Source organism: Sorex fumeus, unplaced genomic scaffold (assembly GCF_029834395.1).
Source record: "Sorex fumeus unplaced genomic scaffold, SorFum_2.1 ptg000032l, whole genome shotgun sequence".
Taxonomy (NCBI): domain Eukaryota; kingdom Metazoa; phylum Chordata; class Mammalia; order Eulipotyphla; family Soricidae; genus Sorex; species Sorex fumeus.
Window position 1 is genome coordinate 1662687 of NW_026606089.1, and position 23847 is coordinate 1686533.

Sequence of the window (23847 nt, forward strand, 5' to 3'; positions counted from 1 at the left end):
CAGACACTGGTGGTGTGATTAGAATTGGAATATTGTATGACAAATCTCCATTATAAATGACTTTGAAAATCAAAATTGCCTAAATTTAAAAAAAAAGAGAAGTCAACTTACGTCTATATTTCAAGGAAGCTTGTCTTAGCAAATTTTGGCAGGGAGACCATAGTTGGTAGAGAGAGGGAGAAAGAAAGGGAGATTTGACAGTTGGGAAGAGAAACCTGGATATCATGGAAGAGATGAAAGCTAATCTTAGAAGATTTGGAGCCATCAGAGTTTAGTGAGTTAAATGGTGAGAACATTGCAGTTTAGATACTTAAATAGTGAGATTGGTTTCAGTCATCAGCACTGTATATATAGAAAGAGTTCAAAGACCTCACAGATATTCAGGCTATAATAACTAACAAGGGAAGCGTTTTTTTCCTGAAGCACTATGTAAGGATAATATATTGCCAGGAAAATGATAAAAAGTTGGTTCTCTTTTTCTGAGATTAATACATTAGAGATGAAAACTTTTATACAAAGGAATCTATCATCTTGTCCTGTTGCTCTGTTTTCTTGTCATCATTCCATTCTCCACCATGACCCTACCTAATCAGGGCTCCCCACATTTCTCAGCAGTATCACCACTTAGCCTAAGAGCATGTGTTAACTTCAGGTAGCTCACAGCTCTCATGATTGCCCCCCCATCCAAGCCAGAGCCATCCTTCTGGAACCATGGATATTTGCTGAAGGCCCATTCTTTCTTGAAGTGGCAGTCATGGTTTACCTCTTCTTAATCATTGTGTTTACAAATTTAGATGAATGTCACTATACTAGTGACAGGGATTTTCCAAACTATGGTAAGCATGAACATTTCCCTATCCCCCACGTATTTTGGGCTAGTTATTTTCTATCCACTGCTAATAATTTGTGATAATGAGGAAACAGAACTGAAGTAAAAACAGGGACATTTGTCAATTTGGTGCCATGACTAATCAGTCTTAGTATAAGTATATATTTCTAGAAAAAAAAAAAAGCAGAAGAAAAGGAGTTGTTGCTATCAAAGAATGCCAAATCTCTGCCAAGAAATCCTTTTAAAATAAAAATTGTGACTATGGACTGTACATTATTGCCACTCAATGCCTTTTTTGCAGACCACAACACCCGAAAGGAGAGAGAGAACAAAAGGGAATGCCCTGCCACAGAGGCAGGGTGTGATGGGGGGTATTGGTGTGGGAGGGATACTGGAATTCATGGTGGTGAAAAATGGGCACTGGCGGAGGAATGGGCATTTGATCATTGTATAATCGAAACCCAAGCACAAAAATTTCTAAATGTACAACTGTACATCATGGTGTTTCATTAATAAAAATTTTTAAAGAAATAAAGTAAATTTTTTTTTGTGTGCGAGAGATCAGCAGATGGGAACCTGAGTGAAGGCAAAAGATTAAATTGGTTGACTTTTATTTTTCCTTGAGTATATTAATTTGATTTTGGAGTCAATTTATATGAGAGTTCATCAAGACACAGAAATTTTTAGCGCTTCTCTTGTTTAAAAGTATAGTGATACACCATATCTCTATCTCACATTATTTTTATTTCTGATAGTTTGACACAAAAGATACGTCAAAATCATAGATAAATGTAAATTCTTTAAATACTTTTTTGATTATGTAAAATTACCTTATAGAATTACATTATAGAATTTCATAAATTTTAGGGTTATGCAGAATCAACGTGCATGTATCATATTACACTCACTACTGAAAGGCCTACTCTGTCATTCACCATTGTTCAGTTTTTCCACTTTGATTATATTTTTCGATCTGGTAACTAAATAGTCTCATACTTCTAAAGTTTGTTTTTATTGCTTTGAAAAGATCAAAATTATGCAATTTTCAACACTGGATGAAACTAGAGGATATCATGCATGTAAAGTTAGCCTTAAGGAAATGAACAGATACAGAGAGATTTTTCTCATATGTGGGATGTAAAGACACACAGCAAGGTAGAAAAAAAGGTTCAAGAGCAATGTAAGGGGAGAACTGATCCACACAATTGAGTCAGAGAATTGAGAGAGAGGGATTATGGGGGATTGGGGGAGAGGGAGGGTTTATTCTTTGAGAGAATGAAGAGTGTCATGTTGGAATTATGTGTATGAGAAACCATTGTTAATTGAATTATTAATCATAGAATATAAATAATGTTTTAGACGTTTATCTGCCTCATTTTATTCTTTTAATTTGTTTTCTCCATATGCCACATATGCATGAACTTGTAGGATGCCTATCTTTCTCTGCCTGGTTTATGTCACTAAACATAATTTCCTCATGTTATCCATTTTATATACAAATAATAAGAAGATTTCACTTCATACAACTGAGTAGTATTCCATTGCTTTACCACCTTTCATTTTCAAAATTTGTGGTTTAAAAGATACAAATATTGGTTTTAACAATGCTCTGTTGTTTTAAAATTTTTAGTTTAGTGAAGCTAAATAGATTTTACTGAAAAACACTCAGAAACTTGTGAAACAGGTGTAGGGTGGAATGGAATATTTGTTCAAGCGAGAACAGTCATTTAACAAAGCAAGCAAAGAGAGACATAGAGAAAGGAAGCACGGTATTTCTTCTTATGAGAACAAACGCTTGAGGACAAAGCCCACTCTTGTAGTTTAGGAATAAGAACTTGGAGTGGTATGAACTTAACTTGTGCACTTACGGGAGAACCTGAGTGAAACTATTAGAAGTACTTTCAGGAGCATGATAAACTGGAGTCTGCACTTGGAGTGAGGTGGGTAGAGAGTTCTTTGGGGAGATCCGAACTATGGAGAACAGTAATATTATAACATTAATGATAGTATCTTACCGTGGGATTCCAAAAAAATCGGTAACAGTGGCGTCAGAAATGGTAACATTCTTAGGTATTTGGATTTCCTGTGGAAACAACGGGAAAGCTGAGTTTATGCTCTGGATGCCTCCACCTGAAACAAGGTCAACAAATCATGAATGAAAAATTACAAGTTACATGGATCAAGGATTCTGATCCCAGTGGAAGTCTAGCTTTCGGGTGGACAATTTCTACTGATGGCCTGATGTAGATTCTGATCCTGGGATACGTAACAGAAAGGAGGTAGTGACAGGTATCCTCAGAGGTGAAGCCTCTGAGACAGAATTCATTCATGACAACTTATGGGTTATCAAAGTTTGCTCATGGCTGCTACCATTATAACATGCCATTCAATGGTTCTGTGGTTTCAATTTACTGTGTCTATGTAAAGATGAAGTTTCTAAATGGAAAGTAAAAATCTGAGGCCCTCAAGAAGATGAATTATGGGGGGGGGGGGGAGGGGACCTGGAGCGATAGTACAGCAAGTAGGGCATTTGCCTTGCACACGGCATACCCAGGTTAGATTCCCAGCATCTTGTATGTTCCCCCCAAGCACCATGAGGAGTAATTCCTGAGTGCAGAGCCAGGAGTAACCACTGTGCATCGCCACGTGTGACCCAAAAACGCAAGAAAATGATGATCTGGGATTGATCCTTAGCATTGCACACAGCATTATTTTTTAATTTTTAATTTCTTTCTTTCTTTCTTTCTTTCTTTCTTGCTTTTTTGTTTCCCTTAGCTTTAATGTCATGAAGGGATCTTCCCACATTTTTCTCCATATATCTTAAGAATTCAGGTATGACAGTGAGGTCTTTAATACATTTGATCTGACTTTGTGCCTGGCACTATAAAGAGGTCTGAGTTCATTTTTTTTTGCATATTGCTGTCCAGTTTTCCCAGCACCAGTTGCTGAAGAGACTTCCTAGCTCAACTTCATATTTCTTGAGCATTTATGAAAGATTAGGTAATAATAATCTGAGGGCCAGCATCAAGATATTTGACTATATTCCATTGATCTGAGGCCTGTCTTTATCTGAAAATCATTGTATTTGGATGACTACAACTTTGTAGTAGGGATTGAAGTTGGGGAAGGTGTTCCCTTCTTCATTTTACCAAAGATTGCTTTAGATCTTCATGGGAGTTTATGGTTGTGTATGAGTTTCAAGAGTGTTTAATCGATTTATTTGAAAAATGTTATGGGTATCCTTTTAGAAAGTGCATTAAATCTTTATAGAGCTTTGGGGTGTATTGCCATTTTGACAGTGTTAAACCTCTCAATCCATGAGCATGGGATGTGATTCCATTTCCTCATATACTCTCTTATTTCATGAAGTAGTGTTTTGTAGGGTTTTTTTTTGGTATAGTTCCTTAACCTTTTTAGTTGATTCCAATATACTCGATTTTCTGAGGTATTATTGTGAATGGGATTGTTTTTCTCTATCTCTTTTTTCTCTTTCATTATTAATATATGGGAAAGCTATGGCATACCAGATATTGATTTTGTAATATGCTACTTTACTAAACAATTCTATTGTTCCCAGGAGCTTTTTTTGAGATTCTTTGGGATTTTCTAAGTATAGTATCATGTTATCTCCAAATAGTAAAAGCTTGAGTTCTTCCTTTTTTATATGGATGCCCTTGATATCTTTTTTTTTAACCAAAATCATATTGCAAGTACTTTAAGTACTATGAAGAATAGGAGTGTTGAGAATGGGTAACTTGTTTTGTGTCTGATTGTATTCTGGAATTCTATTTCATTGATTTCTGCTCCAAGCCTTTGGTTTTTCCCCGTTGAGAATAATACTTGCTGTGGGTTTGTGGTAATTTGCTTTGACTATATTGAGGAAAGTACATTCAACTCCCATTTTGTTGAGAGTTTTTCATCATGAATGGGTGCTGGATCTCATCAAATGCTTTATCTACATCTATTGATATGATCATATGACTTTTATCTTTATTTTATTGAGATGGTGTATTCTGTTGATTGACCAGAGAATGTTAAGCCATCATTGCATCCCCAAGCTAAACCTACTTGGTCATAATGTGTGATATTTTGTTGAGTTTCTAGATTCTCTTTGCTGGTATTTTCTTGAAAATTTTTGTATCTGTATTCACAAAGGAAATAGGTCTTCAATTTTCTTTTTTTGTGGTGTCTCTGTCGATTTGAGTATTAGGGTGATCTTTGCCTCATAGAAACTATTTGGGAGTATTTCTATTTCTTCAATTTCCTGGAAAATCTTAAAAATGCTGGAAGCAGTTCCTCTTTAAAGGTTTGAAATAGTTCACTATTGAATCCATCTGGGCCCTGGATTCTGTTTGGGGGTATAATTTTGACCATCATTTCAATTTCCTTGGTAGTGATAGGCTCAAGTATTCCACATCTTCTTGGTTCAGCATTGGGAGGTAATTGGAATCCAATAATTTATCAATTTTTTCAAGATTCTTTCATTTCCTGCTGCAAAGATTCTCAAAATAATCTCTGATGATCCTATGGATTTCTGTACTTTCTATTAGGATACCCCGCTTTGCATTTCTGATTCGATTTATTAGAATTCTTTCTCTTTGTTTCTTTGAGAGGCTTCTCATGGTTTATTGATCTTATTTATTTTCTCAAAGAACCAGTTTTTGTTCTTATTGATCTTCTGGATTGTATTTTGGGATTCTAGCTCATTGATGTCTGGTACAAGTTTTATTATTTCCTTACTCCAGCCTAGTTTGGACTACTTTTGTTGGTTATTTTCCAAAACCTTGAGCTCTAATTTATTCATGTAGGCCTTTTCTTTCTTCCTGATGAATTCTGGCAGAGCTATAATCTTTCCTCTTAACACTGCTTTTGCTGTGTCCCACAAGTTCTGGTAGCTCGTGTCCTCATTCTCATTTGTTTATGGAAATATTTAATTTCCTCTTTGATTTCTTCCCTAAGCCAACGGTTGTTCATTACTTCCCTTAAAGAAAATATTTCCTTGCTGAGCTTCAGTCTGTTTGATCTATCGAGAAGTGACAAAGAAGTGTTGAAATGTCCTACTAGTATTGTGTTGCTATCAATGTTTTTCTATAAGTCTATTAGAAGTTGTTTTAAAGTATTTTGCTGGTCTGTCATTAGGATCATATACATTGAGGAGGGTGAGTTCTTTCTGATGTACATATCCCATGATCATTAAGAAATGACCTTCACTGTCTCTGATAACTTTAGCCTGAAGTCCATGTGGTCTGATACTAGTATGGCCACTCCAGCTTTGCGGAGGTGATATTTTCTTGAAAACTTGTTTCCCAGCCTTTTACTTTTAGCCCATGGGTGCTTTGATTGTTCAGACATGTTTCTTGCAGGCAGAAGACTGTTGGGTTCAGTTTTCTAATTCATCTTCCTATTCTGTGCCTCTGAATTGGCACATTTAGTCCATTGACATTGAGAGAGATTGTTGTTTTGGGGATTTGTGCTCTCTTTATGTATAATTTTTGTACTTGTGGGGATTGTCTTAGCTTAAAGTATACCTGTTAATTCTTCTTGCAACAAAAATATGGAATGGTTTACAAGTTTGCATGTTATCTCTGTGCAAGGACCAGGCTCATCATTGTATGATTTCAATTTTAGTATATGTGTTATCAAACCTAGTAGGAGTTAATTTTTCCATATTTTCTCTTCTTATTACTTTGAGTGTAGTCCTTCCTCACTCCTATAGCAGACAATGATTCCTAATCAAGGAATGTATTTCAAAACAGCTTGAATAAATAGATTTAGAAATTTAATGTCCCAGAAATAAAAATATGGTTTTTACTATATTATCGTTTACCATACCCTAGGCATCAGTTTTACAAAATAATTCTTTTGGAAGATGGTATATGAGTCTGTTTAATGTTGTTCCCTGAATCCTTCATTAAGAACATTAAAATAGAGCCTTTTGCTGTTCTCACCTCAGTCCTGTGTACATCTCCAGGAAAAGGTGGATGGTGTTGTCTGCACTTTGACCACCTTGAATGTATGTAGGATTTTTCTCCTGAAGGATGAGGTGAGGATCATATTGATGATTTCATTCCAACTTATTACAAGTTCAACTTGAACGGAAGGTGAGACTCATGAGGCTCCTATAAAGGACAGAACAAAGAGTCTCAGTGATGTTTAATGGCCAACTCACATTAACAACATAGATGACTCAAAGTAACCTGTGTGCATCTTTGTGTGTAGTGAGTTTCATATCTACTGATAGTGATTGTCAGTCATGACACATGGGCAAAACAGACCTGTAATTAAAAAATCTAGTTCTCTGAGCAGAGTGGGGTCTCTGAGGTCATTGAACAAGTGTGTAGTAATTTATTACTAAGCACATAATTATTTTGAATGATGTGTACTTTTCGATCAAAAATTAATTCCAAATATGTCTAAAACGACAGTGTCCTGACTTCACACCTGGCTTTCCTATCGAGGCCCCTTGGAGGTGCCGTGGTGAGTTTCCCTCACCGCCCTGATTAGAGTCCCGGCAGCTGAAGACCTCTGCAACCAGCCATAGGTACGCTTAAGACCACCCTTCCCAAGCTTGAAGGAGCCTCATGCATGAAGGAACTGAAAGAGGAACCCAGATGTGCGGGAACGGGGGATGAGATCTCCATGGCTGCTCAGATCAAGACTGTGCCCCCTCCTTCCAAATCCCCCATCTTCTAATAATTAAGTGCAACAACCACGAACTGCGCCTGGATCCATGTAATGCCATCAATGGCCAACATCCAGAGACTGGATCTTATTTAGAAGACAGCAACTCTGATTGTCCAGTTCTCACTCTCAGAGAACCTGGTAGGCTTCTGCGAGTATCTTGCCTGCATGGCGGAGTCTTTGTTTCTGGTCACTGTTTCTTTTGAGGTACAGAAGCTGCTTAATTTAAGATAGTCCCCTTTGTTTATCTCTGTTTCCAGTTGCTTGGCAAGTGGCGTGTTATATTTGAAGATACCTTTAGCTTCAATGTCGTGGAGGGATTTGCCAACCTTGTCATCAATGAACCTGAGGGATTCTGGTCTGATGTAGAGGCCTTTGACCCATTTTTATCTGACTTTTGTGCATGGTGTTAGGTAGAGGTCTGAGCCTTTTTTTTTTTTTTTTTTTTTTTGCATGTAGCTGTCCAGGTTTTTCTGCACCGTTTGTTAAGGAGGACTCTCTTGAACCACTTCACATTTATTGCTCCCTTATAAAGATTAGATGATTATATATTTGAGGGTGTGTGTCAGTATATTCAATCCTTTTCCATTGGTCTGCAGCTCTGCCTTTGTTCCAGTACCATGCTGTTCTCATTATTATCGTTTGTAGAAGAGTTTGAGGTTGGGGAAGGTGATGCCTCCATTGTCTTTTCCCCAGGAATTGCTTTAGCTATTCGTGTGCATTTGTTGTTCCATGTGAATTTCAGGAGTGCTTGATAAATTTCTTTGAAGAATGTCATGGGTATCTTTATAGGGATCAAGTTGAATTTTTACAATGCTTCGTGGAGAATTGCCATTTTGACAATGTTCAATCTCCCATTCCATATGCAGTATATATGTTTCCATTTCCTCGTGTCCTTTTTAAATTCCTGATGTATAGGTCCTTTACCTCTTTAGTTAAGCTGATTCCAAGGTTCTTGATTTTCTGAGGCACGATTGTGAATGGGATTGCTTTTTCATGTCACTTTCTTCTCTCTCATTACTTGCATATAAAAAAGCCATAGACTTTTGGGTATTGAGTTTATAGCCTGCAATTTTACTATAAATGTCTATTGTCTCTGGGAGTTTTTCGTAGAGATTTTAATATTCTCTGAATATAGTATGATATCTTCTGTGAATAGTGAGAGATTATTTCTAACTTTCATACATGAAAAACTCTAAATATCTTTTTCTTATCTATTTTCTCCTCCAAGTACTTCCAGTACTACATTGAACAGAAGTGCCAAAATGAATTTTTACTTAGCACATTCTGTCTGTAAATTTCTATGCTAAGAACGGTGGAAGAAACAGTGATATCTTAGTAATTTACAAGTAAATTATGAAGACAGATAATTTAAAAGAATTTCTTTGTATAAATTTCCAAAATTTGTAGCTTTTATTAAATATATTAAGAATAAATCGTAGGTCTTGATTATACCATGAAGATTATTTTCCTGTTAGAAGTTACCCTTCTAAAATGCAAGAAAGAGACACATTTTGAAAAAGTTGATTATTCGTTCATTAATTCAATGAATATTTGTTAGTCTGGTGGTGCAGTGAGTGCAGGAAGTCAAGCTGTACCCTCAGGTGAGTACATCAACAGTCTGATGGTGTCTTCATGCTTCCTGATAACCTCAAATGGCCACTGTGCCTCTGGCTGGCTCCCAACAACTCAGGACTACGTTTTCCGAGAAATTAAACTCCCGAAAGATATGTAGGAGCCATGTTAACAAACCACCCCTGGCTCAGCTATACAAGCTAATGCATTGGTCTTGTTTCAGAGACCCATAGACAAATCTGGAACATATCAACAGCCACAGTTAACCTTGGACCTGCAAAAGGCTGAACACACTATGGTAAATCGGAGGGAGGCAGGTTAGTTTGGTGCCCACCCAAACAGAACCCAGTGCAACCACTTGCTCCCACAATCCAAAATCGCCACCATGCTCTCCTCTGGTTTCCATCGTCTCAGGATGGCTTTCACTGAAATATAACATCTGAAAATTCGGATACGCGGGTTTTGTGACTGAAATCTCCAGGCTTTCTCTGGGCAGGATGAGCATCCCACCCCCACTGCCCTGTACTTATGGAAGCCTCAGCAGTCTTTTCCATACCTCAATGCTACTCCAGGCTTGCCTTCCTGATAAAAATGCTAAATTCCTTGAACAAACGTGATGACCTCTTAGTACCTGTACGAGACCCTTAATGCACAAAATAAAAAGGAGACAGAGAGAAAGAATTAAAGAGCCTGCCATAGAGACACACTGGGGTTGGGGGTAGGGTGTTGGGGGATGGTTTTAGGGAACCAGGAATATTGGTTTTGGGAAATGTACACTAGAGGAGGGACGGATGTTGGATCGTTGTATGACTGGAAGCAAATTATGAATAGATTTGCAATGGTCTATCTCACAGATATTGGATAAAACATTAAAAATATATATCCTTCATTTGTACCTCAGAATACTGATGAAACTTTAAAAACAATCATATCTATTTTTGTGTTCTCTGTAGGAAAAAAAATGTTACTCACCTATGTGCCAATAGCTTGTAGAAAGCTAAACGCAAAGATATATCAATGACTGTCTTTGGCATGAATACTGTAATTGCAGCTATGTTATGTTTTAGAATCAGTTCATGGACAAGACGTCAAGAGGAGCAGTGGCAAAGTGCATCAATTTTGAATGGATAATGTTTCAGGAGCTTGCAAGGAAGATGGGAAAATTTGGCATGAGTGAAGGGAAGAAACATAAGAGTGAAGTACTAATAAGTATCATGAGAAAAATGGAAGGGAGGACATTTCCTGGCAAGTGTCACACTCTGTTGAGCTTTTGGTGAGTGTAAGTATTAGAAAGTATCTTTCACATTTAGTGGTAAAAAGGTAACTTTGATGGGTGTATTTAATATTTACTTTATCGATTAGAATTACCAAGAGATACAAAGTTACAAAGTTGCTCATAATTGAGTATCAGTCATCTAATGTTCTAGAACCTTTCCAGTATATTGGGGCATTTTTGAAGGAATATCCCTGGTGCAAAGACTAGGACATCTGAATCTTAACACATTTCACCAAATATATGATCTGTACTCACATGATTTACACTGTTTCCCCTGCTCTTTGATTTATGTTTCAATGCAATATTTCCTTGTGAACCTCACCTCAAGTGAGGCTCCCTATTTAAGACAAGTACATGTTTCTGGGGCACTACATATTTTTTGGTTGCTGGGAGAGTCTGTAAAGCAATGCTCAGGAGGTGTGGGGGCCCCACAGACAATTCTCAGAAAACGTGGCCATGGTGCTTGGGGTCCTCTGAGGCTATACAGCCTTTGATACTCTGGCAATCAGGTGGTGCTGGGAGACAAATTGAGTGCATGTGAGACAAGATCCATAAGCACTACACTATCTCCTGCGGCCCTGGGTATTAGATTTATGTCGGCATTCTGAGGTCCTCCCTTTTGTCAGAAAGCAGAGACTTGTGCAGGAGAAAGTGGAAGAGACTTTAGGGTTTAGCTAGGTTGACTGAGTAGCTGGTGATACCATTAAGATTGGAACATAAAGTAAAAATAAAACAAGAGCCCCTTGCCTTTTCCCGCTGAACTCGACACCCTCCACAGGGGTACACCTGCGGGCAACACCTGCAGCAGCTCCTTTGGACTATCCATCACCTAATCAGCCCCTCCCCTCCAGGTGGGTAGAGGGAGCACAAGCCAGGTTCACCACTCCTCCACTCCTCACCCCCAGCTCCCAGGGTTTTCCTGCAGAACTGGACACCCTCCAGCAGGGGACACCTGAGGCAGCTCCATGGGATTTTCCATTGCTCCTCCTACAGTCCAGGATCCTGGGTGGGAGTTACCCTGGGATGGGCCAGGGGCGTGGCCACCGTATAGGGAGCGTTTCCTCCCAGAAGTGGGCGTGGCCTTCTCCTGGGTGGCCAGCCGCAATTATATTTCCCAATCTGGGCACTCAGGACTTTCATCTCTCACTTTGTCGCCTAATACCGACTAAAAATTTCTGACCACCTCTACTAGAATACAACAACATACCACTTGCCTACTCCATTTATAACAAAAGACCTGTATGAAATGTGCTGTACATGCTCAAAACTAAAAAGTACCTCCTCCAAAGCGCAAATCTCCACCACAAGGAGAGTATGAAGAAAAGAATCCCGAATCCTCAACCGAGGTTTTCCACAATTGCACTCTTTTTGATAAACTATTCCAGGATAAAATGCAGAGGGTGTTCAAGGACCTACTCAAAGAATCAATGCAAGAGATATCCAAAGACTAAAAGAAGAAATGAAAAAACAATAGAAAAGAGAGCCAAGAAAATACAGGAAGAAAAGAGAACAGAATTTTAAAAAGCTACAAAAAGAAGATTCACAAATAAAGGATTCAGTGGATGAAATTAAAAAGTTAGTAAGTGCCCTTAGCAATAGGATAAGTGCAGCTGACGAGAGGATCAGCGAGCTTGAAGATGAGCAAAAGAAATCCCACTGGGAAGAAAAAACAATAGGAAAAGACCTCAAAATGGCTCTAAGGAGAATCAGAGACCAAGGGGATGATGCCAAGAGGAGCAACATTAGAATCATTGGAGTACCAGAAGGACAGGGAAACAACCCCAATGAAAAAGCTAGAGTAAAAGAAATCATTGCTGAAAAGTTCCCAGAGTTAAGGAAAGCAGACATCCAGATCCAAGGAGCCAGAAGGGTACCAGCTAAAGGAGACCCCAGAAAAAACACTCCAAGCATATCATGGAGTGTGACCATGGCCAAAACTAACAGAAAGCTGCACCAAGCAGGATCAGCAAGACAAAGTGCCACGGCCAGCAGAACATAGAAAACACCAGAGTCAACTCTAAGAAAGCTAAGGAGTGTAAGCATCCAGGAAACAAGGTCAAGGCAGAAGAAAAGCCCACCATTGGCAAGATGAAACGCAAGAAAAGTCAACGTGAGCTTTGCCAAGAGGCCTTTAAAAAGCCCCGCAGCTGCCTAGGCATGCACATGCTGGATTCTGTGCAAATGTTTCATGCTCTGGGGAAGAAGAGTGATCCAAAACCTGGAATCTCTTCCTCCCAGGTCCTGGCTAGCTCAAAGAACCCCAAAGATGTCAAGCCATCCTCAGCTGTCAAGCCATGGCTAGGTGCTACCCGGGATGGAAAAGGCCTTGAGAAAACTCAGGACAAAGCACAGAAACCAAGTAGCCGTGCTGAAAAACACTCATCTCCACCCCAGTCTGAGCTGCCAGCTCCTGGGAAGGTCAAATTGGTACCTTTGCCGTTTCTGAACATGGAGAGGCCTCAAGCTCGACCTGTTCCTCGGAGACCACATTCTGTGGCCTCACATCGTCCTGCTGCAGCTTACCCTGCCAAGCCTGGCTCTACCAATGCAGCTCAGCCAACTGCTGCCAATTCTTCCAGCCAACCACTGCATTTTTGCCTGGTCCTGCCAAACCTGCTCAGTCCATTTCAACCAACCCATCTCGACCAGGTTTGCTGAACCCTACTAGCCGGAACTTTCCTCAGGCTGCAGCTTCTAGACCTGCTCCCTACAAGACAACAGCTAGCACTTCTCTCCAGCGGGAGGCTCCTCCTGTTTGTGTGAACAAGGGCCAGTCTCCACCCAAACGTCAGAGTCAGTTTCTCCTCAAAACTTCCGTTTCCAACTGATTCCATGGAGAAAGCCCAATGTTCCCGAGCCAGTCGCGTCAAAGCCCATCACCAAATAACAGAGACCAGAGCGTGAGGCTATGAAAAGGAAGGCTCAGCAGGAGCGTGAGAACGCTGCCAAACACACCTCTTTGGGGAAAGTGCAGTTCTTTATTGAGAGAGAAAAAGAGATGGACATCTCTCTCTACTATGGCTAGGTAATGTGAGTAGCTGGAATGGTATGTTCCACTTGAGGTACCAGATGGTTGCCTTAGACAAACACAGAAATGCCATACACAGTTTGTTTATTCTAATACATTTTTAACAAATTGAAGAGATGCATCGTAGTTAATTGGTTGTTAATAAAAGTTCTGAAGTTTGAGATGCTGTCAAATGTGGTTGTTTTTGGGAGGGGCTGGGGGGTTGAAGGATGGCATAGGAAAGAATGGTAAGTTACAGAGAGGAAAAAGGGGAAATAGGCAAGACTCTGAGAAAGAGAAACTTGGTCCAGGGTTCTAAAGCCCATCAGAGGAGAAATTGCATGGGCCTGATGAAGAGTGCGGTAGGGTCAGAGAAAGAGTATAGCTGACAGAACATTTGCTCTGCAAGCAAGAAGGCCCCAATTCAATTCTTGCAATCCTTTTGGGTCCCCAGAGACCCACCAGATGTGAAACTTGAGCACAGAGCCAGGAGTAAGACCATAGCACAGTCAAGTATGCCCCATCCCTGGTGCCCTCCAAAAAAAAAATTGGGAGAAATGACACGGTCTGGGGGTTTGGATTAAAAGAATAAATTTGTAATAGGCTAAAGAAGGCAAATGAGTCTAAGGTGACCCGAAGAAAAGTTAAATTACTTTCATGGAGGCTGCGTCTATGCCTCATGGCCACCTTTGGAAAATAACCAAATTTGAGATGCATCTCTAAAAGGTTTGGGTGGTCTATCCATAAATGATGGCTGGGGTATGCGACCACATGGACTGGGGAATGAAACTTCCAGAGGAGTGGTCAGCGCCCTCAGAGTCATTCAAGGATGACTCTTAACATGGACCAAGCCAAGAGAACAATTGCAGCATAAAGCCTGAAGATGAGCTCCTGGGAGATGCAGAGAAAAGTCACCATGTACTCGGGCCCTCTGTTCAGCACCCCTAGCTGCACCATTTCCCTTATTCCCAACAATATTCAAAGTCGCTCTCACGGTGACCTTTTGCTAGCTATTTTCAACAATGAGGTCCATTGCCTCTGTAAGTCTTTGGATTTGTAAACTCCCCACGGTGGCCAAGCCTGCTTTCAGGCATCGACATCTGGACATTTCTGTCAGGGGGAGCTCAAATTATATTACCTTTAGGGGCTGCTCTGTGGTTTTCCATGGTCCCGGGTGCCTGTAGCCTTCTCTAAACATCGCTGTTAACTTCAGCTCACCCAAGAACCAACGTTATCAGTGTCGTTGGGGCTGCGTTGCGGGATGTACCGGACTAAGACATGCGCACTAGGTCACCACTCCCAAAGCTGTGGGTACCGCTTGACCTTGAGCCTGGAAGGTGGTGGCGGAAAGAGATGGTCGTACGAGAGTTAATGGGGTGATGAATGGATGGCAGGGAAACCGGGAAGGGTAGAAAACTGGACAGCTGGTGATCATCATGGGAGAGTTGGTGGATATTTTTTAATTGCGTTAACATGTTTTTCGTAAATGATAAGCAAAACAAAAATATGAAAATAAGATAGGTTCCAAAGAACAGGTTACATATAAGACCGAGAGAGCTGAAAGGGCTGGCATTCCTTCTGGAGCTTTCAATCATACCATTTACTAACGATGGTATTTTCACATCACTTAGCTGCGGAGAGGAAAAGTGAGAAACAGAATGCAACCAGAAAAGCAAACTGGATGACCACGGTTCATAAAAGCCAGGTGGAAGGTGTTCACATGGATCCCAAGTGCCAGTGGGTTAACAGGAACATATATTTCACTAAGTCTCCTTGGTACCAGTAACTACTTTGGTGGAAATGGAGGAACACCGATGCAGTTTCTGACAGACCTGAGACTAAACTGCTAACAAATTTTCCCAGGAAAGGGTAGTTGACTGGCTGGGAACAGAACAACTTGAAAAGTGTTCTGCTACCTTTCATGTATGGCTAGAGGAAAATGATCCCAGTCATCTCTCAAAACTAACAAGCTTCAACTCCCTTGAATGAAAGTTGTATTCACTGAGGAAAAAATGCTGGGAGAAAAGTCTGAAATGATGGGAAAAGAGACAATAAGTGCAAAAGGAAGGACTTGAAATTTGGCGAAAACAAAGCTTGAAACAACAAGATCTGGTGAGCACATGATTTACTGGGAATGGGTTCTGAGGAGGAAAAGAGCGATATCAGGGATGTGAACAAGGAACATCCAAGTGATGGAAGACTTTTACCTAGCTGATTACCCCATGGGCAACATGGTTGCAAGATTTCCAGAACTTACCAAGGAATTGACTTTAAGTTTCTTTCTTTTATATGGTCACTCACAACATGTATTCTTTGCCTTCTTCAATGTCAATTTGGAGTGTTCGTTTCTTTCTCAATATTCTGTTCACTTGTGTAAGCATCTTTAACAACTACTGGATAACAGAAGTATTTGATCAGACTTATTTTGTACTATCATGTTTAGTTGAGATTACTGACAACTAGGTCTAAAGTGAAGTTTGTTTTGATCGGTAGAAGTAGAGTAGCGAGGACTAGGGATAGAATTAGAGATTATAGGGTACCACATTCAGTTCCTAATAAAATAAGTCAAGGACAGTGTCCCAAAGAGACTATTGAAAAAGACATCCATCTCTGTTTAACATGTAATTTCAGCATATTATATATTAAACTAAAAATGAATTAATATTCCTGTGTTTGGTCTTTTAAAGACATTCAAGGATGGTTCAGGAAACAAACACTGCCTATGAAATCATAACAACTTAATCATAAAAACCTGAGTACTACTTGAGTTTCCAAGAATGTCAGTGCTAAGAATGATTTCCCTTGATCTCCCTAGTTTGTATGATAGGCATATGAATACATCTGTGTGAATAAATCATTGGTATCAAATTTCCAGTCTCACCACACATGGTTGTGGGTATTGTGAAATAGTTTTATATATTTTCGTAATTTTGCAATAAGATCTCTGGGTGTGAATCCTTGAATCATAAATACCTTTTCGTATGTTCCAGGACCACCTCCTCCCACATTAATTACTATATATATGACCTCCTAAGGAGTCATTTGCTTTGTTCACTTTGTTTTAGTCCTTCTCTCTCTCTTTTCAAATGTGAGTTATCTGTTTCAAATAAGGTGCATGTATTGGTGTGGCAGTTTTAATCTTTATGAGTGATTTAAAATTTCTTCATTTATTTTTTAATTGAATCACCATGAGATGGTCCATTGCAAAGCTATTTTGTGCAATTTAATTTTTAATCCTTTCAGTGAAGCCAAGGAAAATCTCTTACTCGTGAAATTCAGAATTTCCATATTTCATGTGATTCAAAACTGATTGTTCTTTTGTGATTTTTTAATTTTTTAATTAATTTTTATTGATAGAAAAGGGATCACCAAATAATGGGTGTTGGGAGGATCCTCCCAGGATGGGAGATGCATGCTGAAAGTAGACTCTAGAACGAACATGATTGCCACTCAATGCCTCTTTTGGTATGTTTTTTAGATAATTCTTCCCCTCCTCTGTTTGCTTAGGACCAGGACTTTGCTTCTACCCTCCCTGTTCTTTCAGGAAGCCAGAGAGACATCTTAAGGCAGGAAGAGCATGAAACTTACATATAAGTGGTACTGCATGGACAGTACCATGTTAAGCGAAAGGAGTCAGAAAGAGAGGGACAGACAGAGCAAGATTGCATTCACCCGGAGAACATAAAATAACAAAATAGAAGACGAACTCCCAAGAGTGGCCGAGATTAGTGTCAGGAATTTTTCTTCATTGCTTGGAGACCAACCACACACGCTAGCAGAAAAGGCAGCTCAGATAGATTATGGAGCACCAAATAAAGGGTGTTGCGAGGATCCTCCCAGGATGGGAGAGAGTGCTGAACATAGACTAGAGACCAAGCATGATTGTCACTCAATGCCTCTTTTGCAAACCACAACACCTAAAAGGAGAGAGAGAACAAAGGGGAATGCCCTCCCACAGAGTCAGGGTGGGATGAGGGGATGGGGGGTGGGAGGCATACTGGGATCCCTGGTGGTGGGAAATGGGCACTGGTGGAGGAATGGGTATTTGATCATTGTATAAATGAAACCCACGCACAAAAATTCATATGTCTACAACCGTACCTCATGGTGTCTCACTAATAAAAATTTAAAATTAAAAATTAAAAAATTGGAACATAAAGTAAAAATACAACAAGAGAAAGATCTCACAATAGCAAAGAGGCCTATAGTACTCAAAACGTTGAGAAACAGGCACATTGGCAAGTATTTTTAAATACGCATCCAGGAGAGAATATAGCATTGTTCGTGAACAAATCTACTCTATGGATTCATCTCATCCTTGAAATGGAAAAGGACAATGTGTTACAGTTACCAATTTGCAAATAAGATATATGCGATTTATTTTTTGCTATGTTTCTATGCTTTACCTAGTATTATCCTGATTTTTAAATTTACTTTAAGGATTAAAACAGTATTTGCCTGCATTAAACTTTTTAATTAAATGTTTTATTAGAAATGATTTTTAATGATTAAGAATTTTTTTTCACATAAATAAAAGAAACATATAGGCCAAAGAGCTAGTGCAGCATGTAGAGGGTGTTTACCTTGTATGCAGCTAACCTGAGTTCAATCCCCAGAACCCTGAGCCTGCCAGGTGTGATTTCTGGATACAGAGTCTTAAGTGAGCCCGGAGCACATCTGGGTGGGCTCCCCTGCACACATACAAGGAAGAAAAGAAAAGAAATACATATAACTGATTCTTGAGTAACATAGACGTTAAGGGTGCTAACTCCTCTATAACTTTTGAAAGCCCCAAATTTAATAGATAGTCTGCTCCTGACCAAGAGGAAATTTAATTGATAGTCTGCTCCTGACCAAGAAGATGGTTTTCTAATAGTATTTAATTCCATTAACTGCAATTAGTGCTATGTGTGGCCTGTCAATCTGTAAATTTTGATACATTTAAAAACTTTTATGGATTTTATAATAGACTTTATAATACATTTGTATTTTAAGGTAGTAAGTGATAATTTATATTTCTATTTTTGTGGGGTATTTGGGCCGTAGTATGTGGTGCTTGGGACTTCAGACTCTGTGCTCAAGGGTCATTCCTGGTGGTGCCAGCCATTAATTTGGGTTGACAGTGTGCATGGTAAGTGCTTGAACCCCTATACAACGTCTGGGGTCCAACCAAATCAATTATCTGCATATATTTTATACATGCATGGCATACTTTTCCTTAGATTTTTTTATATTTCTAGGATATATTGATCATCTTTAATTATTTCATATCCCTAACAATGTCCACAAATTTTCAAAATACAATTATTGAAAAATATCATATAGAAGTCCAAATTTGTATTGTTCGTGGGATAACTATATTAAGAAGAAAGTAGAACCACAATAAACATGCAAGTAAAATGGAGGTACATTTTTTGGAGTCTTTCAATTATGCATTTATATTAGTCTCTATACAAGTATGATTTTTAAATAATCAATTTCTATTACTATCAAATGTTTATTGAGATTTTATAATTGTAATGTTTTACTGCTAAGATGACATTGATGTGAACATTTATATCTATTTGTCTACTTTTCTAATTGTTTACATAAGATCAATTTTAATAGCTAACTTACTTGTGACCGGTATGTAGCTCAGGACAAAAGAACGTGGTCTGCGTGTATGAAACTTTGGTTTCTGTTCTTCGCAGTATAGAAACAAAAGCAAAACCATTAACTGTGGTTGGAAATAGGCCTCGGTGGTAAAATATTTGCCTCACATTTCTGAGGTTATGGATTTGATCCCTGAATTTCCATCTACACACACAAAAGCTAACTTACAACAAAGTCTCACACTGGAGACCTAACTGGGCCCGCTCAAGAAAATCGATGAAGAACGGGAGGACAGTGACAGTGAAAGTGACTTAATGAACATTAAACTGCTTTAAGCTATATATTGCCTAACTATTAAAAGGATTTAATTCTCAATAAAATAGCTTGAAAAGCTCTTTCTTCTAGCACCTCTGCTAGGGAAAGATAGCACCTGATTTTTCAATATTTGTAATTTGGGTGGACATTTTAATTTCTCATTTTAATTTGTGCTCTTTGTCTACGAGTGAGCTTGAAAATTGCTCTTGTATGGTACTACATGGAAAATATTATGCTATGGGAAATGAGTCAGAAAGAGAGGGAGAGACATAGAAAGACCGCATGCATCTGGGTAACATAAAGTAACAAAACAAGAGACTTAAACCCAAGAACAGCTGTGTTAAATACCAGGTTGTTCAGTCCATGGCTTAGAGGCCAGCTGCACTGTCTAGGGGTAAAGGCAGCGCAGATAGAGAAGGGAGCACCCAATAAAGGGTGCTGGGAAGATCTGCCCAGGATGGGAGATGCCAGCTAAAAGTAGTCTATGGATCGAACAGGATTGCCACCCAATGGCTCTTCTGCAGACCACAGCACCCAAAAGGAGAGATAGAACAAAAGGGAGTGCCCTACCAAAGAGGCAGGGTGGGATTGGGGATGGGACTGGTGGTGGGATGGGCACTCCATCACTGTATAACTGAAACCCAAGCGCAACAACCTGTAAGTCTACAACTGTACCTCATGGTGTTTCACTACTAAAACAAAACAAAACAAAAATTAAAAAAAAGAAAATTGCTCTTGTGTTGGCTAGTCATTTACACTTCTTTCAATAGAGATTATGTCACCATGGTTTATGCTTATTTTTTCTATTCAAGTGTAATAGCTCAATACTGATTTATTTTACAGCACTAATTTTTAAAAACCATTCGTCCTTGGCCTATCATATTAGTTGCCACTATTTGTTGGTTTTGCTTGTTTTTTGATCACTTAATTTGGTTTTTGTCCTTTTCTTACAGATTGTAAAATTTTGACACAAATGAGCATATGTTTTTCTTTATCTTCTACAGTTTTAAACTGAGAACAACTGTTTGTTTTGAACAAATAAGATACCTGTGCATTTACTATTTCTTCTCATTTTATTTACGTTTTAACACATCCCGATTCATCTACAACTTATCCTAGTAAGTGTTGTCATATTGAAAGAAACCACCAAGTTTTTCAATCATAGCACTGTAGCACTGTCCTCCGGCGGTTCATCCATTTGCTCGAGCGGGAACCAGTAACATCTTACAACAAATTGTGAGATTTGTTGTCACTGGGTTTGGCCTATTGAATACGTCATGGGTATCTTGCCAGGCTCCTGCTATGTGGACGAGATACTCTGGGTAGCTTGCCGGGCAGAGGAATCGGAATCAGGGTTGGCCTCCTGCAAGGCAAATGCCCTACCCGCTGTGCTGTAAACGTTATCTAAAATATACTAGTAATACCAAATGTTGTTTCTTTAACAGTGCAATATAAAGGATTATTTCGTAATTTTCTTGATGTGTTAATGAAATAGCTAAGCTCTTGAGTATCATGGGAGTATTTTTCTAACACAAGAGTCTGACGAAGGTGAAACTGTTATAACCGTCTTGGAGGATTCCATCTCCCTAGCCTGTTTCATTCTACCCCGCTCTCTATCCAATCCGGTCTTCTTCTTTGATTCTTACCTCCTGATTTGCTAGCCTCTACCTTTCAACTGCCTGCTTTATGACATCATTCTCCCACCAAACCAACCACCAACTGGTAGAATCTTGGAGGTCCCATGTATTTGGTTGTAAACAAATTTGAATCATCATGGCAAGTGACAAGTGACCAATGACCAATCACCAGTGAGCAGTCGTCTGTACTGAACACTTGCGGTCTTCAGCCGCTTCAGTGTTCAGAAGTAATTTCGTACCGTCTCCTCTTCTCGTCTACCTTTCATCGGTATTTCCTCTTCTCTGACCATGTCAGGTAAGGAATAATACTTTTCAAAGCTTTTCCTTAGATTTATCATCCCTAAACTTAGCAGTCAAGGAAAAACAGCACGTAGTAATGAAAGAAACTATTCAAGTAGAATTTTATAAGCCTCATTTTAGCTTGATTTTGAACTTTGCTGTCTGATTTTAGATATTGGCTTACTTTCTCTCACATACAAAGTGTTTTTCCTCATTGATTACATTATATTTTAGATATACTTAGGAGCTGAAATACACACACACATATATATATATATATATATATATATATATATATGAGTGTTGATTCTCTGTGTTTCTTTTTTCCTTTTAATAGTGAATTTTACATGACATCCATTGAAAACAAGTAAATCAGAGACAGTATTTTTACAGAAACAGAAACTATAGATGCTGTGGAAAACTGTTAATATATACTTACATGTGTTCTCTCTAATGGTCTCTCCACTTGTATGTATACTTCAGTATTTTAAATATAGTGATATTACAAAGTAATAATCATTGATCTTTGAGATTTCTATTTAAACCAGGTAATAAGAAAATATGGGGCATGAGGAAGATGTGCAGTGCTGAGCGGTAGGGAGGGCTTACCAAGCCCTCATATTTAAGAAAGTTTGGGATCACTTTCATCAAACATTGACCAATTAAAATCAAGATGATATGAGGGAGAAATAAATAGGAATGAAAGAACGAACGAAAGAAAGAAAGAAAGAAAGAAAGAAAGAAAGAAAGATTGAAAGAAGAAATAAAGAAAGAAAGAACAGGGACGTCGATTATCAAGGAAGGGGAAAATGTTTGGACAGAATGTTGAAGAGAACCAAAGGTTTAAAATCAAAAAAGAAAGAATATATATTAAATATGCTCATCTAAATACACTGAGAGCAAGTCAAAGCAATTTACTTCAATAAATGCCAGAACTAGAAAGTATACTATGCCTTGAATAGGGTTCCAGTAGGAAAAGCAGTTTATCAGAAAGCCATCCTTGCTGGCTTTTTTCCTGATTATCTCTTAGAACACGGTACTTGGTACTTGACAATTTGGAGTATAAACACGCTTCAGAAATGATGCTTCCCATAAATAGCTAATAGTGCTTCTCTAGGGCGGTGGAAGACACAGAATCTTCAAAGATTTTTTACGTTCTGGTTTTTAAGTACATGTACGCGCTGTCTGGTAAAATTAAAAAAAATGGTATATTCTAACTTGAATCAGGAGATTTGATTCATTTGTGTGGTAAGTAGGTTCCAGGTTAAAGCTGCTTGTCATCTTTACAAATATTATTTCATGTGATTTTTTTCTTCCTAACATGAGAGTATTTTGATAATAGTCAACTTCTGTTTTTAGATCCTAAGAGGAAATAGAAAAATCAAGGCTCACATGTCTAATTACACGTTTTTGTCATATTTGGGAATTATGAGTTTTCCTACATTAAAGATATTTTATTGGATTTTGGTGCTCATTTATTAAACATTGAGAAAAACATTTTCCTGGTTGATAAAGCTAATTCTAATCTAGGGGTTGAAAGTAAATTTGCAATATTTTGTGATCACTTTTTAAATGGTCTTTTCTGTTTCTTGTGTGATCAAGTGAAATCCTCTGCTATGTTTAACACGTGTTGTTTACTGGTTAATATTCAAAGTTACTCATGAGAATAATTTTTTTGTACTTTCGAAGTTTCTTTCTGTATTTTACTCATTTAAAACATTTCTTGTCTATGAAATACAATCACGTTCATTCCTATATTTTCTTTTTGTTATGTAATTACTGATAAATCCTTTCTCTTTAATGGACTGGTAAAGTGTGCACTCAAAAATCACCTTCTATTCCATTTTTTGGCTAGCAGTTTTTTCTAAAATAGAATACTCTCTTCATATTGCATATGTGGAAAAATTTATTAATAACCTTATTGTACTGTTTTATTTGGTTTTGCTTGGGCCCACATCCACTGTTATTCAAGACCTACTCTTGGGTCTGCTCTCCAAAACTTACTGTATTATGCTGCTTGCTGCAGAGCCCAGATTTCATTAATATCTATATACTTCTTTTTCAGTTCTGTGATACATATTTTTCATGATGTTTTCTTTACCCTTCCTCCTATGTAAATCACATGAAATAGAAAAATTATATTCATGTATGCATTATTATTCTTAGAATTATTAGTAACTACATTGTAGATAAACAACTTAAGACACAGATTTTCAATAAAGTTTTCCTTCCAAAAACATTTCTTGGGAAAGACTCAAGCAGTCATTTTGGAAGTGGATCAAAAAGGAGGGTAACCTTCAATGCATCAACAAGATTAAGTCGTATGTGAACCGTAAGTAACAGGTACCCATCGCACAAGTCAAATGGAAACCTGATGATTACAATGGTAATAGTTATAAAGACCCCAAATGCCTATCGTAACGTAAAGTATCTTCTTTCCGTTTTCTGGCCTTGTATTCATCATGCAGGGTCCTGGCCAAAAGTCCACATGCTTTAGGTGGTGCAACCTGGAAATTCATAAGGGACAGAGAGAGATAGTACTGGACGGGATAAGGCACTTGCCTTGTACGCAGCCAATCCAGTTGAATCTCTGTCATGGCATACACTCTCCCGAATGTTCTAAGGGGTCACTTAGGAGTGCAGAACCAGGAAGACC

The 23847-nt window shown here is 38.5% G+C and overlaps 1 pseudogene; it reads right to left on the bottom strand.

The window, feature by feature from the left end:
* Window positions 1-6377: 6377 nt before the first annotated feature.
* On the bottom strand, window positions 6378-6474 carry LOC130025911 (uncharacterized; annotated as a pseudogene).
* Between the last annotated feature and the right edge of the window lie 17373 nt (window positions 6475-23847).